We start from the raw sequence: 18,728 nt of genomic DNA on the forward strand, positions 1-18,728 counted from the left end.
TATGTGAAAGAGATTGCTTTGACAAAGTAAGTCTTGAAAATCACCACATACAATTTGGCCTTACAGTTTTCAACAAGTATGGAAAACTAAGAAATGAAAAATAAAAAATGTAAGGTTCAAAATGCAAGGCATCATCAGGACATTGAAGGAAGCTAAAGCCTGTGATAAAGGATATTCAGTGGTATTAAAGAAATGGTTACATTAAGGCAAGATTCCATCCACCTAAACATATGGATTTGAAGTTGTATAAAAGTGAACTATATCATGTTAGGAACTATTATTATCTGGTTATTTTTTTCATGTGTGGATATGACGATACATGTATGTGTCAAACTGAGAAGGGAACTTGATTGCTATTATGAGTTTTCACTTTAATATCTGAAAGGAAAATCTTAGTTCCAGGTATGGTGTTGCATGATTTTTATCCCAGAGTTCAGGAGACAGAGCACTGGAGATCTCTGAGTTCAAGGTTAAGATACTGACAAATTCTAGGATCGCCAAGCTTAGGCAGTGAAGTTTTTGAAAAATAGAAAGTGGATGATAATGTAATGGAAGTGTCCATGTTTCAGCCACATCAAGTGGCAGAACTCAGCAGCTTTGTCTATGTGGATCTGGATTTAGAGGCAATAATAGAAGGGACTAATGAGACAATTAATGCTGGATAGATGTAATTCAAGAATTAGAGGTGATGGGGAAGAAATAGGCATCACTGAGGTAAAATCTTCTGGGTAGTGTTTTCTGAGTGAAAAAGAGGTTATGTTCCAGTGATATTCAAGGTTGGACCTAGTGGTGCAGCTGGACTTGTTCGTGTATAAGAATCACCCAAGAGGTACTGGTTTTGAATGCATCAAGTTGTCATGCAGAGCAGCTGAGTCTTGGGATCATTGAGCAATCATAGGGAGGCTATGGGTTAAGCATTTTTGCAGCAGAAGAACCCAGCATCCTGAAGATGTAAGTACCATGGGATGAGCATCAAGAACAACAGGAGCAGGAGAGTGGAGTCAACCAGACCTTAGAGTGATAGAGAGGGCAGAGCTGTAAAAGTGACCCAGTCTCTTTAGAGGACCAGAGATGATCATGTGTGGATCCCAGACATTGAAACAGGAAGCTGTGATATTGTAATTATATTGGAGAAACCAAAATTTTGAGATATTAGAACTGTGTGTTACCTGCTCAGGAAAACTGCTTTAAGGAAATAAAACCACTTGAAGTGAAACAATTGTGCTTCAGTAAACAATGCAGAAAGGAGTTATAGATCAGAGGAATGCTTTGACATGATACCTGGACGTCCAAGGTTTAGAGATTGCTCAGCTGCATTTGGTCTTTTTTTAGATACAACGTTTCCTCACAATGACCTTTAGAAAAAGGGTGAAGTGTATCCTCTTTATATGAAGACATATGATGCGGTTTTTGTTTTTGAAAATATATGTGATTACTATTACATTATTGTATTAATCTCAGAAGACTCTTTGAACTTTGGACTCTTAACATTTTTGAGACTGCTATAGAGGATTGGGACTTTTAAGGTAGTATTTTGCATGCTTAAGTATGATCCCTATACACTAATGAGTTCGACGAATCATATGGGGGCCAGGCAGTGGAATGTGGTAGTTTAAATATGCTAAGCTAAGTGAGTGGCATTATGAGATGGTGTGGCCTTGTTGGAGGAAGTGCATCAATGTGGTATGGAGTTTGAAATTCCAACAAGTGCTGAAGAGACCCCCATATTAGGTCCCTGGAAGACAGTTTCTTCCTAGCTGCCACTGGATAAAGATGCAGAACTCTCAGCTTCTTCTACAGCATCAAGACTGTCTGCATCCCGCTATGATGAAAATGGAATAAACCTCTGAAAATGTAAGCCTGCCCCAAATAAATTGTTGCTTTTATAGGAGTTGCCTTGTTCATTATGACTTTTCATAGCAATGGACATGATAAAACAGAAACACTGTGAGTTCTTTTAATGTGGTCAAGACTTTGCACACTTCTGTAGTCTTCATGAAAGAATATGTGTTAGAGAGAAACTTTATGAATGTGTTTAGTATAATGAAGCCTTTGCACACCTCTATAGTCTTCATCATTATGAAATTATTCATACTGGAGAGAAATTCTATGAATGCTAGCAATGTGGTAAAGCCTTTATGTTATGAGATTCACAGAGTTCCAACACAATTCAAACACCAGGATAACGCAAATGATAAGAATATTTTGTGGTCAAATCTTTAGTGATTAATGCATCCTTGAGAAATATATTAAGTGGCTTATCTGAATCACCCCATTCTGTCTCCACCCTGAGTCAGAGATTTCAAATCTGAAAACCACAAATGTCCATGCTAAGATACAGCTACATTTCCCACCAATGAGGATTTTCTTCTGTTGTTACTTTACATGAAACGACACGGAATGTAAGTTTTAGTCTATCACACTCACTGGTTCTTTTGTAGTTAAGAACAGGAATTTTATTTTGAGGAATAAACCATGAATAACAGAAATCAGGATTAGGAACAGTCATTATGTTTCAGGGAACAAAACAAATCATGAAGCTTGCCAGATATTGTTAAGCATGCAGGTCCCCTATGACCTGGGAGTTGACCTTAGTTTCAACTGATGATTAAATGTACATTATCAACAAAAAGGTAGTCCTTAGAACAAGATTCTTTTGCTTGTTCCCAAAATTTGTATATAATAGTCATCTTTAAATATATAACAGGACATATACTGAAGAGAAATCTTATAATTATAATCATGTGATACAATATTTTCACAAAAGTTATCTATGAATGAATAAAAAAATACATCCCGGACAGAATGCTATGAATATTCCATTTGGTAATGATGGTCTTTGCATGCCACAGTAGTCTTAGAAACCATGAGAAAATGTCGTAATGCAGGGAAACCTCATAAACATAGTCAATGTGGTGAAGTTTTGTTCTTTCTAGTATCTTTATACAAGAGTAAACTCTTTAGCATCTAATTAATGTATTAAAGCCTTTGAATATCATAGTATTTTTTGAGAATCTTCAAGAATACCCAAAGTAAACTGTGCTTAAAAGGATTTTGGTAAGTTCTTAGCCAACACACCTTTATTTAGTTACTCTGGGTTATTTATTATGTAGAAAAAAATGTGACAAGTGTCAACAATCAATTCAAATTTTATGTTATCTCTCTATTTTATTTGCTCTTGCAAACTCATTTTTACATACAAAGGCCACTAATGTTTATTTTCACTTTTAGTTAATCGTGAATCCAACAACTTCGCTGAGAGTACTCATCTGCTCTAGGAACTGCCTTTGTAAAGTTTTCCTCACTTATATAAACTATCATATCTTCTTCAAAGAAAAAGAATTTTAGTTCCGCTTTTGTAATTTGTATTACCTTCTACCTTCCTTATTGCTCTAGCTAAACTTTTACATAATATATTGGATAGATAGATATAGAGAGAATGGACCACCTTGTCTAGTTTTGGAATTAGTGGAATTAATTTGAATTTCTCTCCAGTTAATTTAATGTTGGCTATAGGCTTGGTGTAAAGAGACATTTTTGTGTTTAGGCATGTCCCTTGTATCTTTCATCACACTACGAATTTTATCATAATGTATTTATTTAAGAATATAATAATCTTTTGATGTGTTTTATATTTTATTGTATTTATTTTGTCTATTTAGTAATTTTGCATCTGTGGTTTTAGGGATAATTGGTCTGTAATTCGCTTTTATTGCTTAGTCTTACCTGACTGGATATATGAGTAATCATGGGTTCAGAAAATAAATTGGCTAATATTTATTTTGTTTCTATATTGCTGAATACACTGAATTCTTGTTAAATCCTCTCTGAATGTCTGGTAGGATTCTACCCTAAAACTCGTGGACATAGGCTCATATTGGTGGCATGTTTTTAATGAATTCAGTTTTCCTAGGAATTTATGTCTGTTTAAGTTGATTTTCTTAGTTTATTTTAATTTTGGTAAGTGGAATCTATTGAGGAAATTAACCATTTCTTTTATAATTTCCACCTTGGTGGAGTTCACCCTTTTTAAAACTATGTCATTACCACTCTCTATATTTCTTCATTGCATGTTATTTCCTCCCCATTTCATTTTAGGTTTCATTAATTTGGATATCTTTATATTTTAATAAAGGTTCATGAAACTGGTGTAATAAAAGGCTCAAAAGACCAACTCCATGTTTCAATGATTCTTCTTCTATTTCTATTTTACTGGTTTCAGCTCTATAGCGATAATTTCTTGATTTCTCTTCCCTGTTTTCATTGCTTCCTCACTTCTTTCTGTTGTAGGCTTTAAATCATGCTGTTAATTTACCAGGATGAAAGGTTGTTTTTTTTTTTCATGTAGGAATTTTGTGCTGTGAACTTTCTTCTTAGCTCCACTTTCATGTTCTTTATTTTCCATGAGATTGTGCATGTTGCACATTCATTTGCATTGAACTCTAGAAAGTCTCTCATTTCTTCCTCTATTTCTGTGTATAAACATTTTATCTCATACAATTAGTAGTCAGTTAGCTGTCCTCCCTCATCTCTTACAACACTGAGACATCAACAGGTTTTTGGCCAAGATCACATGTTTTGTCTGATCAGAGTGTGGGGTCTCCTGGGCCTGTTGCAATCAAGGACATGAAAATCCCAGTTTATTGGGGCCACCCACTGGGCTTATGTTTTTTTCTCTCTGGGATGGAGTTTAGTCCTTTCTCATCAGAAGGCTCCTCTCCTTATAAATGGCCCCATGGATATGAGAGGTAGCAATGACACACCAGCCCTCTGTGTCTTGTTTTTTCTCAGTTCTAGTGATGTTTTCATAGCTTCTAGTTCAGCTTTCTGGGCTGACATTCCTGACAGGTGTGATTCTGCCCATGTGATCTTGGTATTTGACACCACCACTACCCCAGCTTAACTCTGTCCATCCGGAATGAGGCTGTGGCCATTTGTGAATACTGTTACCCCTGCATCTATCTGAAGAGTCATACAGAGGCCCATCCAGGGAGGTCAAGGTCTAGTATCAGGTCTGCTGAGAAGTTGTCCTGGGGGCATCAAGGAAAGAGGCTGACAATGAGTCATTCTGCCATCATCTTTAACCAGGAGGCCATTGCTGAACTGAGGTGTAAACAGGGAGGGGGCAGGTTCCTGCCAATTGGTGATACATTGGCCATTGTCTAATGCCAGGAACCCTGGTCTGAGTATGCGTTTCTCAAGTCTACAAAGGCCACCAAAGTTGACAGAGTAAGGCTTTTTTCCCCCAGAGGCTTAAATAGTCAGGGTTTTTAAATGCATCTAAGAGGTCCTGCATTTCTTTGTTTCTGTTACCACTGGGAAGTCATTTATAAACTGATGGAGAGACTCTGTCTGTAGGTTTTAGCAAGACAGTATGCTGCACTTTTTCATCAAAAGCTGATGGGTTTCCATTTTACTTTTAGGGTAACCCTGGTCTCGTGGTGGGGGCACTTTTGATTCTTAGGGCTCCCTTCTCTCATTTATTAAGGCTATACTTTTTAGGTATCACTTATGGTCTTCTGATTTGGCCTTGGCTGACAACAGGATCTTTCCCAGGTCTCCAGTCTGTTGCTCTGTCCTCTCATCTGCGTCTCCTCTGCAGTCTGTCCTCCATTAAATACTCTCTTTGCCACTGTCCTCAAATCTCTTAGACAACTCTTTCCTAACTACTCCACCCTCTGGGGCTTTGTCTTCATAGCTGGTGTGCCCTGATTGACAAAAGCTCAAGCCACTGCTGCCTTTGCTTCTGGTGATTCAGGGTCCATGGGCGTGTATTGTCAAAAATGTCTCCATGACACAATCTAAAAAAGCTGTAGGGGTTTTATTTTCTCTCTTTTATTTTTTCATACACTCTGGCCAAATTTGTGAGTCATCTTGTGGCCCCCTCGAGGCCTGCCAGCATAGCTGGACTGTGGACAAAGGGCCTCCTCTTACCTTCAGTGTTGTTGCAATAAAAGTTTGGGTGAGTTAGTGTAATGCAAGCATATTGGGGCCAGTAACCAGCTCATGTACCAAACCCAGACACTATTGTGGATGCCAACAAGTGTTTGCTGACAGGAGCCGGATATAGCTGTGTCCTGAGAGTCTCTGCCAGTGCCTGACAAAAACAGAGGGGGACGCTCTCAGCCAGCCATTGAACTGAGCACGGGGTCAACAATGGAGGAGCTAGAGAAAGGACACAAGGAGCTGAAGGGGTGTGCAGTCCCATAGGAGAATCAATAATATTAACTAATTAGTAACTCCAGAGCTCCCAGGGACTAAACCACCAACTAAAATATACACATGGAAGGACCCATGACTCTAGCCACATGGGTAGCAGAGGATGGCCTGGTCGGTCATCCATGAGAGGAGAGGCCCTTGGACCCGTGAAGGCTCATTGCCACAGGGTAGGGGAATAGCAGGTCAGGGAAGCAGGAGTGGGTGGGTGAGTGAGCATGGGGAGGGAGGAGGGAATAGAGGGTTTTCAGAGTGGAAATTGGGAAAGGGGATAGCATTTGAAATGTAAATAAAATATAAATATAAACATATGAATATATAATATAAAATATATAAAATATAAATAAATTTAAAAATAAAAAAAAATTTAAAAAGCACTTGGGAAGCAGAGGCAGGTGGATTTCTGAGTTCGAGGCCAGCCTGATCTACAGAGTGAGTTCCAGGACAGCCAGGACTACACAGAGAAACCCTGTCTCAAAATAACAAAAAAAAAAAAAAAAAAAAAAAAAAAAAAAAAAAACCAAAAGCAAAAAAATAAATGTAAATAAGAAAATATCTAATAAAAAATTCTTTAAACAAAACACAAAATTACCTCTCATTGTGACCTTGAATGAATAAAGGTCAATTCACAAGTATCTTAATCACTGCTGTTGCTTGATAAAATACTCTGTCAGGAGAACAGGTTTATTCCAGCTCCCGGTTCACAGTAAAATCCCTCATGGTGGGCAATGCCACTCTGAAGTGTGAAGCAGCTGCTCACTCACATCAGGTGTGTAAATAATCAGGACGCCAAGAGCAATGAACGCCTGCTGCTGCTCAGACCCTTTCCACAAACTGCCCGGGATCCTAGCCAGGGAATGGTGCTGCCCACAGTGGGTGGGGCTTCCCACACCAGTTAAGACAACCAAGGCCGTCCCTTACAGCCACGCCTCGAGGCACCTCCCCCTTGTTAGGATTCTGTCTAAGCTCCACCCCACTGTTACCTGGCAACAGCCAGCTATGCCCCGCCCCACCATTACCTGGCAACAGCCAGGTAGGTCTGGTGCACTATTAAAGCGTCTGCTTGCCCCTCACCCTCTCTTATTCTCTCACTTTCAGCTTCTCTCTTGCCCATTCTTAGGCTCCCCTCCCTTCCTCTCCCCTCCCCCTCTCCCCACATGGTCATGGCCGCCTCTGCTTCTCTACTCTCTCCATCTCTCTGCCTTTCTCTGCCTCTACTTCCCTCTTAACTCCCCTCTCCATGCCCTGAATAAACTCTATTCTGTACAATAACTTGTCTTGTGTCTGGTAATCTCAGGAGGAAGGGATGCCTTGGCATGGGCTGACAGAAGATCCCCTAATTACAAGTCTCAGCAGGCTTCAGGATTCCAAGACCCCAAAGAGAGTTCTGGGTGATTGTTTTTCAATTCTTCATATAGTCAAAAGCCCTTTGAAGCCATGCCCAGTAGCCTAGATTCCTGGAAATGTCAGAAGCAGGATCCTGGTCAGTGCAGCCTTCACGATCACAGGTCTCAATTTCCAGGCCTTTCTCCCTGAATAAACTTGTCAAGGGTTGGTCTGGCTCCTCTATACCTTTGACTTTGTCATTGTCCACATCTCTTGAGGACACTTGTGGCTCCCTGTGATTCTCAGTCTGCAAGACTTCTGGGCCCTTCATGATACAATTCAATCTGCTGCTGTGTCTCAGGTTGTCTAAGTTCTCAAATACATAGTAAAAGGAGTATAGACCCAATCAATAATCCAGCCATCATCAACACTGTGGTTTGTCTCTCCACAGAAAGAAAGTGCATGAGACGTGGAAGATCTTGAACTCACAGCTGGCAAATCACGTGCAATCAACAGTCCATGCTCTTTGGAATCTGCTGTGTTTTTGACAAAACTGAGGAGGTACTCCCTCAGAACCTTCAGGTTATCCATGGAATGCTGAGAGTAAGTCCTTGACCTTCTGATATATAGAAGTATCCAATTAGTTAATTATACCCACCCAAGGAGTACACTGTGGAAAACTGGGTGTTAAACCCACAATACTAGCATCTATTTGCATTGAATAAGGAGGCAAGATTCTGCCCAGTCTGGTGGTGCAAGACTTTAATCTCAGCCAGGCAGTGGTGGTACACACCTTTAATCTCAGCACTCGGGAGGCAAAGGTAGGGGGATTTCTGAGTTTGAGGCTAGCCTAGTCTACAAAGTGAGTTCCAGCACAGCCAGTGCTACACAGAGAAACCTGTCTCAAATAAAAGACTTTAATCTCCACCCCTACAAGGAATGAAACAGATTGGGAATAGGAGCAGAAGCAGTACATCTCTGATCTCAAAGCCAACCTGGTCGTGAGAACTAGTTTCAAGACAGCTTGGGCTACACAGGAAAACCTAGGTTGAAAAAACAAAAAATCAAACAAGAAAGGAGTGTAGCTTCTCAAATTAACGTCCTATCACTCTGATGCAATTGTCTAGAGTTAAAATTATAGTGGACTGATGAAACAGGCAATGGGGGAAAGGCTCATGGTTCAGTAAATCTACTTGGGGTGCCTGTTTTAAAAAAGAAAACATCACATAGAATGATCTCTCACTCACTATTTCCTGATAGGGAATATATTAGAATGACTTACATGATGCAGTCTGCCTTATTCCACAACAGCTGGATGGGAAGCAAAGTCCAAGAATCCAGAAGTTCTCAGTCCCTGAAGCTGGATGTCTCAGCAGGTGTTCAGTAGAAGATGGAATTACAGACAAGTAATCAATAATGCCAGGGAAGTCCTAAGTCTTGCTATCCAGGAGAGAGCAAGCAGGCAATGTGAAAACTGACCTCCTCTGTGTTCTTATGTAGGCCTCAAGATGAAGTTGTGGCCCCAATTAAAAGTGTGTGTTCCAGATTCAATCTCTGGGTTAAAGGTGAGAGTCTTCTGCTGGGTGTGGCGACTCAGACCTTTAATCCAAACACTATGTGAGTGAATCAGGCAGGTGGATCTCTGTTAGTAGTCTGGTCTACAAAGTGAGTTCCAACGAGGTGGGAAGAGAACTATAGTGCCAGGGAAATGTTAGTGATCTACAAAATAACAGATAGGAGTTAACAGATGTAACTCATAGTAGGGTTGTTATTTTATTATTTTATATTATTTGAATTAGCTTGGATCCTCCAAGGAACCATTGTCATGCAGGATGTTTGTGATTGTTGAGGGCAATGCAGGAGCCAGAACCATGGAATGAGGCCTGGCTAGAAGCCTAAAATCTCCTTTTGCAGATCTTCAGTTCTCATACAGAGCTGCAGACCAGTGAATTCTTCACCACAGAGGGCGTTGCAGGTGGTGGTGATCTCCGTGCTCACAACTTGGATCCCCTTCTCTAGTAGCTATGACTTCTCCCCTAAGCCAAGTTCAGCTAGGCTGTCAGCAGGCCTGAGATGTTTTTCGAAGGTGATTTTATATCTCATATGTGTTTTTGTTCCTCTGAGCTTTGCTGTGCTGACAGGATTGAGTGACTGGCAGGCAGAGGTGGAATTCTGCAGAGAGCTCTGGTTCTGGAACTTGTGCTCCTAAAGGCAGACCAAAGCACATGGTGCCCAGGTTCGAGGATGGAGATTTATTGCAGGTGCAGAGAATTTTTTTCCTGACAGCTCAGCCTCCTGACATTTCAAAAAGCAGACTTAATTCTGTCTACCATAGGTAAATGACCCATTCGGCCCTACAAGTGTGCCAAGACTCCCTACATTGTCCCCCTCTCATGCAATGTAAAATATTCATTGCAAACACAGAACTCCTTGCAGCTGCTTTCCTTTCTGTTTGCCTAAGATTTTCCAGATGGCACAGACAATGCTCCACTTGTATTCTGTCTCAGCTTGTCATTTCATCTAGCTGTAGTTTCCCTGTTGCCTTGAGGCCATGGTCAAAAAGTACATTTGACAGACAGGGAAAACACAGGACGACCCCGGTTGACTCATTCATACACGCCGAGTTTTACGAGAGTCTTGGAATCCTGGCAGGGCAGGTCCAGAGTGAGTCCCCCTGTCAGCTTGTCTACACTTGTAGAGTCCACAGCTCGAGTTCTGACCAAAAAAGCAGCCAGTATGTACAATGATCCATAGATCCACAGCTCTGACTCTGAGGTCCAGGTGCTGCCACTTCTTCACAGTAGGGATCGCTGTGGGGCTGCTCTGCCTCCAGAGAGGAATGGCAATGGTCTGTGCACATCTTTAGAAGTTCAGAGTTCTATTAACTGTGGATTTCCCCCACAACCAAGTTCTTCTTGGCTGTTGGCTTGTGCGAGATGAAATCATTTCCAACAGCGTTCATGAGTTTGTATCTTGGTGCTTTCGTTTTGTCAGCCAAATCAGATTATGCCCAGCAAGCTACAATAGGACTTGATTCGAACCCATGGTGCGCTCCTAAATGCTGACAGAACAGCCTGGTGCCCAGGGATGAGTCATTCTCTCAGTGAATCCAAGATGTATTACCTGAGTCTTCCCACCTCTCTTGAAAGTTCTAGGTGATGTGAATGACAGAAAATAATGAATATTCAAAGGAAAACCTGCTGGTCAGTATTTCTGTGCAGTGTCTATTGTTTGCAACATACACTTCCTGTGAAATGAAGTTCAGAGAGTCAAATGTAAGAACTCATTCTTTAGCCTGGTACAGGGCTTAGCCTACTGAGGGATTCAACTGCTAGGAAGACCAACAATAGAAGTAAGGCTTGTAAAAGCTGAAGCTCTTCCAAGACTGGAAGCACTTAAAAGACACACAGTCGAGGCCAGGGAGCTGGGTTTTCTGTGTCAGGGCCAGCACTGTCCTGAGCTTCCATCTTAGCCTGTCCAGTTTCTGCAGGTGAGTTCCCTTGTGAAGCAGAAATTTCCAAAGGAAATTGCTGAAAATAGAAAGAATCTCCTGTGCAGAAGTCGTGGCACAGGCCTCTAATCCCCATACTAGAGAGATAAAGCAAAGTAAATCTGAGTTCAGGGCTAGACTAGTCTACACAGAATGAAGAAGGGGTAAAGTGGAAGTTGTAGGTGGACCCATAGATTAATTTGTAATGGAAGTACTGAGTAGATCACTCCTCAACCATGTTGATTAAGCAGAGTGGTTTCCCAACGTGCTCAAGGCTACTCCCTGTGTGGTGGTTGTTTTGTGTCTCAGCAGACATGAAAACCAGGATGTCAAAGTCTCCTAAGGACTTTTTTTTTAAAAACAAACCACCAGTTACTCCTGTAACCAAAGGTAGGAAAGAGTAGAACATCCTCATCTGGGTCCACTCTATGCTTCATCTTTTCCCCAGGGCCATTTCAATAAGAACACAAATTTCCAGCTTTTGAACACTTGTATTAAGAAAGATGTAAAGAAAAGAGCAAACACCAGATGGCTGCAAAGACACAACTGCCTTGTGTGTGCATTTGCTTTAATAGAGGAGCTGACAGAAGATCCCCTAATTTCAGGTCTTAGCAGGCATCAGGGCTCCTGGACTCCAAACAGAGTTCTGGGTGGCTTGTGCACTTATTTTTCTTCTTTTGGCCAAAAGCCTTTTGAAGCCACGCCCAGCATCCTAGGTTCCTGGGTCTGTGAGAAGCAGGATGCTGGTCAGGGCAGTCTCCACCATCACAGGTCTCAAGTTCTAGCCCTTTCTCCCTCAGCAAGCTTGGTGAGGGTTGATCTACCTCCTCTATACCTTTGTCTTGGTTGTTTTTGTCCACATCTCCTGAAGCCACACATGTCTCCCTCTGACTCTCAATAGGGGAGATCTCTGTGCTCTTCTTCATGGCACAATTCAATCTTTGGTCGTATCTCAGGTAGTCCACGCTCTCAAATACACAAAAGGAGTACAGATCCCAATCTGCACACCAGCCATCCTCAGAGCAGGGGCTTGACTCTCCACAGAAACAACTGGCTCAGACACGGAAGATCTTGTACTCAGGGCTGGCAAATAACATCCACTCAGCAGTCCATGCTCTTCGGAATCTGCTGTGTTTTTGACAAAGCTTAGACGGTATTCCCTCAGAACCTTCAGGTTATCCATAGAATGCTGAGGTCAAGTCCTTGACCTTCAAATACAGAGAAATCTCCAGTTAGTCAATTATACCCTCCTGAGCATTACATTGTGGAATATTGGGTATTAAACCCACAATAATAGCATCTATTTGCATTGCAATATAGAGGCAAAATTCTGCACAGTGTGGTGATGAAATACTTTAGTCTCAGCAACTATAGGAAAGAAGCAGATTGTGGAAAGAAGTAGAAGCAGTTGGATCTCTGATCTCAAGGCCAACCTGGTAGTCAGACCTAGTTTGAAGACAGCTAGGGCTACAGATTAAAACCTAGGATAAAATATCAAAACAAGCAAGCAAGAATAGAGTGAAGCTTATCAAATTAAAATCCTATCACTCTGGATGCAATTGTCTAGAGTTTAAATTATAGTGGACTGATGAAACTGGAAATGGGGAATGTGCTCTTAGGTGAGTAATTCTACTTGGGGTGCCTGTTTTAAAGAGTAAAAGATAACATAGAATGATCTCTCACTCACTCTCTCTTTCCTGATAGGGGATTATATTAGAATGACTTACATGATGCAGTCTGCCTTATTGCACAACAACTAGATGGGAAGCAAAGTCCAAGAATTCAGAAGGTCTCAGTCCCTGAGGTTGGATATCTCAGCAGGTCTTCAGTAGAAGATGGAATCACAGACAAGCAAGCAATAATGCCAGGGAAGTCCTAAGTCTTGCTATCTAGGAGAGAGTAAGCAGGCAATGTGAAAACTTAACCCTCTGTGTTCTTATATAGGCCTCAAATGAAGGTGTGACCCAAATTAAAGGTGTGTGTTCCAGATTTAATCTCTGGATTAACGGTGAGTGTCTTCTGCTAGGTGTGGTGACTCAGACCTTTAATCCAAACACTATGGGAGTGAATCAAGCTGGTGGATCTCTGTTAGTAGCCTGGTCTACAAAGTGAGTTCCAACAAGGTGAGAAAAGAAGTATAGTGCTAGGGAAAGATTAGTGATCTACAAAATAACAGATATGAGCCAATCTGATGTAACTCATAGTAGGGTTGTTATTTTATTATTTTATATTATTTGAATTAGCGTGGACCCTCCAAGAAACAACTCTCATGCAGGATGGTTGTGATCATTGACGGCAATGCAAGAGCCAGAGCCAAGGAATGAGGCCTGGCAAGAAGGCTAAAGTCTCCTTTTTCAGATTCTCAGTTCTCCTACAGAGCTGCAGCCCTTATACTTCTTCACCACAAGGGGTGCTGCGGCACTTGCGCTCAGGTGGTAGTGACCTCAGTGCTCACATGGTGGGCTCCCTTCTCTAGTAGCTATGACTTGTCCCCCAAACCAAGTTCTTTTAGGCTGTCAGCAGGCCTGAGTTGTTTTCCGAAGGTGATTTGAAACCTCATATGTGTTTTTGTTCCTCTGAACATTCGCTGTGCTGACAGAATTGGACTCTGCCATTTGAACAGAAGTAGAATTCTGCAGGAGCTCAGGGTCTGGATGGTGTGCTGCTAAAGGCTGACCAAAATGCCTGGCACCCGAATTCAAGGAAGGGGATGCATTGCAGGTGTCATGTGTTTGGTTTGTTTTCTGCCCCACTAAACCTCCTGACTTTTAAGAAAGCAGACTTCATACTGCCTACCTTGGGTAAATGACCCATTCAGCACTACAAAGTTTTCTGAGACTTGCCACACTGTTCCCCTCTATTACAGTGCATCAAATTCAGTCAAACAAAATCTCTTTGCAGCTGCTTTCTGTTCTAAGATTTTCCATATGGCACAGACAAGTGTTCAACTGGTATTCTGTCTCAACTGATCTTTTTACCTAACTGTAGTTTCCCTATTGCCTTTGGGCCATGGCCCAAGAGTACACTTGACAGACAGTGAAAACACAGTACAAACCTGATTGACTCACTCACACACCCCCGGTTTGGGAGAGTCTTGCAGTCTTGAAGGGCAGGTCCATAGTTAGTCCCCCTGACAGCTGGTCCACACTTAATAGAGGCCACGGATGGACCAAGGAAGGAGCCAGAAGATCCAATGTTCCCTAGATAACCTGCTCCGCCTCTGAAGTCTAGGCGCTACCATTTCTTCACTGCAGGGGACACTGTGGGGCTGCTCCTCTTCCAGACAGGAATGACAATGGTCTGTGCACATCTTTGGAAGTTCAGGGCTCTACTGACAGCGAATTTCCCACACAGCCAAGTTTTTCTTGGATGATGGCTTGCGCGATCTGAAGTCATTTCCAACTGTGTCCATGATTTTGTTTCTTGGTGCTTTCGTGTTGACAACCAAATCAGATTATGCCTAGGAAGCTGCAATTGGACTTGATTCAAACCCATGGTGTTCTCCTAAATGCTGACAGAACAGCTTAGTGCCCAAAGGATGAGTCATTCTCTCAATGAATCCAATATGTATTACCTGAGTCTTCCCACCTCTGTTGAAATTTCTAGGTGATATGAATTAAAGAAAATATTGAATTTTCAAAGGAAATCAAGCTGGTCAGTATTTCTGTGCAGTGTATATTATATTTTCTACATACACTTCCTGGGAAATGAAGTTCAGAGAGACAACTGTAAGAAATGATACTTAATTGTCCTCTTGACATTGAGAGTTTGCAATCATTCTGTAGCCTAGTACATGGCTTAGCCTACTGAGGGATTCAACTGTAAAGAAGACCAAAAATAGAAGTAAGGCTTGTAATACATGAAACTCTTCCAAGACTGGATACACATAAATGAAACCTTCTCAAGGCCAGGGAGCTGGGTATTCTGTGTCAGGGCCAGCACTGCCCTGAGCTTCCACCTTAGCTTGTCCTGTTTCTGCTGGTGAGTTCCCTTGTGAAGCAGAAATTTCCAAAGGAAATTGCTGAAAATATAAAGAATCTCCTGTGCAGAAGTGGTGGCACAGGCCTCTAATTCCCATACTAGCAAGGCAAGGCAAAGTAATTGTGAATTCAGGGCTAGTCTAGTCTATATAGAAGGAAGAAGGGGTAAAATGGAAGTTGCAGGAGGCCACTAGATTAATTCGTAAAGGAAGCATGTGGGTAGATCACTCCTCAACCATGTTGATTAAGCAGAGCGGTTTCTCAAAGTGCTCAAGGTTACTCCCTGCGTGCGGGTTTTTTTTTTTTTTTTTTTTTTTTTAATGTCCCAACATGAAAACCAGGATGTAAAAGTCTCCGAAGGACTTCCTTTAAGACAAACCACCAGTTACTCCTGTAACCAAAGGTAGGAAAGTGGAGAGTATCCTCATCTGTGTCCACTCTACCCTTCATCTTTTCCCTTGGGTAATTTCATAAAGAACAGAAATTTCCAGCCTTTTAATACTTTTATTAAAAATGTTGTATATAAACAAGCAAACAAACACCAGACGGCTGCAGAGACAAAACTGCCATGTGACTTTGCTTTAATAGCATAGCTGACAAAAGATTTCCTGATTGCAAGTCTTAGCAGGGATCAGGCTCCCTGGCCTCCAAACAGAGTTCTGGGTGGCTTGTTCACTTGTTCTTTTATCAAAAATCCTTTGTAGCCATGCCCATCATCCTAGGTTCCTGGGACTGTCAGAAGCAGAATCCTGGTCAGGGCAGTCTCCACCATCACAGCTCTCATGTTACAGCCTTTTCTCCCTCAGCAAGTTTGGTGAGGGTTGGTCTAGCTCCTCTATATCTTTTTCTTGATTGTTGTTGTCCACATCTCCTGAAGCCATATGTGGCTCCCTCTGATTCTCACTCTGGGAGAACTCTGTGCTCTTCTTCACGGCACAATTCAATCTTTGGTAATATCTCAGATAGTCCAAGCTCTCAAATACACAAAAGGAGTATAGATGCCAATCTGCAAAACAGCCATCCTCAGAGCAGTGGCGTGACTCTCCACAGAAACAACATGGTTCAGAAGTGGAAGATCTTGTACTCAGGACTGGCAATACACGTGCACTTGGCAGGGAATCAGAATCTGATGTATCTTTAAGAAAACTAGGAGAGGACTGCATGATCTTCTTGGCTTTATACATGGAACTCTGTGGACAAGTCCATGACCTGATTCAGAGAAGACTCTAGTCAGTGGATTGTACTCTATACTTCATGGCCCTTCTTAAACATTATATAGTGGAAATCTGGGCGTTAAGTCCACAATCCAACATCTGTTTGTATTCCCTAAGTAGGCAAGATTCTGCCCAATGTTGTGGCAAAATCCTTTCATCCCAGAACCCAAAGGAAAGAAGCAGATCTGGAAAAACAGAATCAGAAGCATGCGGATCTCTGGTCTCAAGGCCAGCCTTGTATTCAGACCTACATTCAGGAGAGACAGGGATATACAGGAAAACATAGGCTCAAAGAAAAAAAAAAACAAGAAAACAATAAAGGAGTGAAGCTTCTCAACATAAGATGCTATCATTCTGTGTATTGTAATGATATTTAATTAAAAAATGAGCCAACAGATGGGAGGTGTTGGTACACAACTCCCAGCACTAGGGAGGCAGAGGCAGGCTGATTTCTGAGTATGAGGCCAACTTGGTCTACTGAGTGAGTTTCAGTACACCCAGGGATATACAGAGAAACCCTGTCTTGAAAAAACTGAATCCAAAAAAACAAAGCAAAAAAAAAAAAAAAAAAAAAAAAAAAAAAAAAAAAAGAGCCAACACATTCCTCACCCACCATAACTACAGAACAAACAACCTGCCCCTCAGTGAGGTCCTTGGCAGAGCCAGCAACCTAACACTTTGGTAGGATCAATCCAGGCTATAAAGTGTCTTGTCACTGCGTCGAACTCTCTAGAGCAGTCTGGGCCACTTCGGGCGTTTCTCTTGCCTCACCTGACACTTACAGTGCCTCCTTCAGAGGTGCTCTCACTTTCACCTCTGAGGTAATCTCTTCCAACTAGCTTTCGTAGCATCTCAACTGAGCTCTCTCTCTGCCATATGCAGGGGACCCACGTTTCACACATCTCACACTACCTGTGGGACACCAGATCCGTTGGTTCCCAAACCAAGATGCCTCAAATTACCCAGAAGAACAGACTTTTAAGTATATTTTTAAGAAGTTCAAGATGTCAATAAGGTCATAGCAAAGTCATGTAGGATAGTAAAAGTTCTATCCCAATATTTTAACCTTTAGATATTTTTATCTCTAATTCAATCTTGGCATACTGTATCTCTATATTCTCCCACTCATGGCTCTTGCATGCATCTCCCTTGTGTCTCTCTCCCTAGCACCTCCTCTTTACTCCATTCAAATCACTAGGCTCTCATCACCTCAATGTGAATGCATAAGAAATATCTCTCAACATCATGTCTTTGTCTAGAGTTAAATATTATAGGCAACTGATTAGGCAGGCAATGGGGAAAGTGCTTATGGGCTAGCAAGTCTATTTGAGGTGCCTGTTTTCAAGAGCAAAAGATCACATAAAATGATCTCTCACTCACTCCCTCTTTCCTGATAGGGAGATATATTAGAATGACTTACAGGATGCAGTCTGCCTTATCCCACAACAATTTGATAGGAAGCAAAGTCCAAGATTCCAGAAGTTCTCATTCCTTGAGGCTGGATGTCTCAGCTGGTTTGCAGTAGAAGATAAAATCACAGACAAGTGGTTTCTAATGCCAGCAAAGTAATAAGATTTGCTAGCTAGGAGAGAGCAAGCAGGAAATGTGAAAACTTGCTTCCTCTGTGTTCTTATATAAGTCTCAAGATGAAGGTGTGGCCCAAATTAAAGGTGTGTGTTCCAGATTCAATGTCTGGATTAAAGGTGAGTGGGTTCTCCTGGGAGTGGTGACTCATGCCTTTAATCCAAGTACTATCGAAGGTGCAGGTGGGTTTCTGTGATTAGCCTGGTCTACAAAGTGCATTCCTATAAAGTCAGTGGCATTGCAGACAAACCCTGGGTTATAGAAACAATATCAATCACTATGACACTGTTATGTGGCTTTCTTGCTCCATGTACAGATTAAAGTCCTGTGTCTTTCAAACTCCAAGAGATTTGCATTTAATTGTACTGCTTCCACTTCAAAGACCCTGATCACTTTCTACAAAGAAAACAACAAATCCCTTGAAACTATGTTAAGTTTTGGTTTTTGCATAATTCGAGGTTTAATCAAGTTGACAACTCAGAACAGAGTCCACAGAGTGTATTTCTCTGTGCAACTATGGCTATTCTGAAAAATCGCTTTATAGAGCAAAGTGACCACTAATCAAAGATCTTCTAGTCTCTGTCTCCTTGGTTCTGAGATTAAAGGTGCATGTCACCTCCTTCTGCTTGGAAATCCTGTTAAGTGTTCTTTCTTTTGCTGGTGTCCTGAGTAGTTGGTAATCCTGTATTCTCAGCAGAGAGATCGTTAGGGGGAACAGCTAAGTGCAGAGATGAAGCTTCAGAACACAGACTCTCCTCTCCACCCACTCACTCCCCAGCCCTTGTGTCTGTCTCACATTTTATGTCCTGCCAATGAGATGAATAAACATTTCCATCCTGTAGTTTCTGTGTCTGTCCAGAAGGCAGGGAGGGATCTCCTGGGATTTCTGGACTCTAGGCTTCCTTGACCTACAGTGGG

Source organism: Apodemus sylvaticus, chromosome 22 (genome assembly GCF_947179515.1).
Source record: "Apodemus sylvaticus chromosome 22, mApoSyl1.1, whole genome shotgun sequence".
In the NCBI taxonomy this organism is placed as follows: domain Eukaryota; kingdom Metazoa; phylum Chordata; class Mammalia; order Rodentia; family Muridae; genus Apodemus; species Apodemus sylvaticus.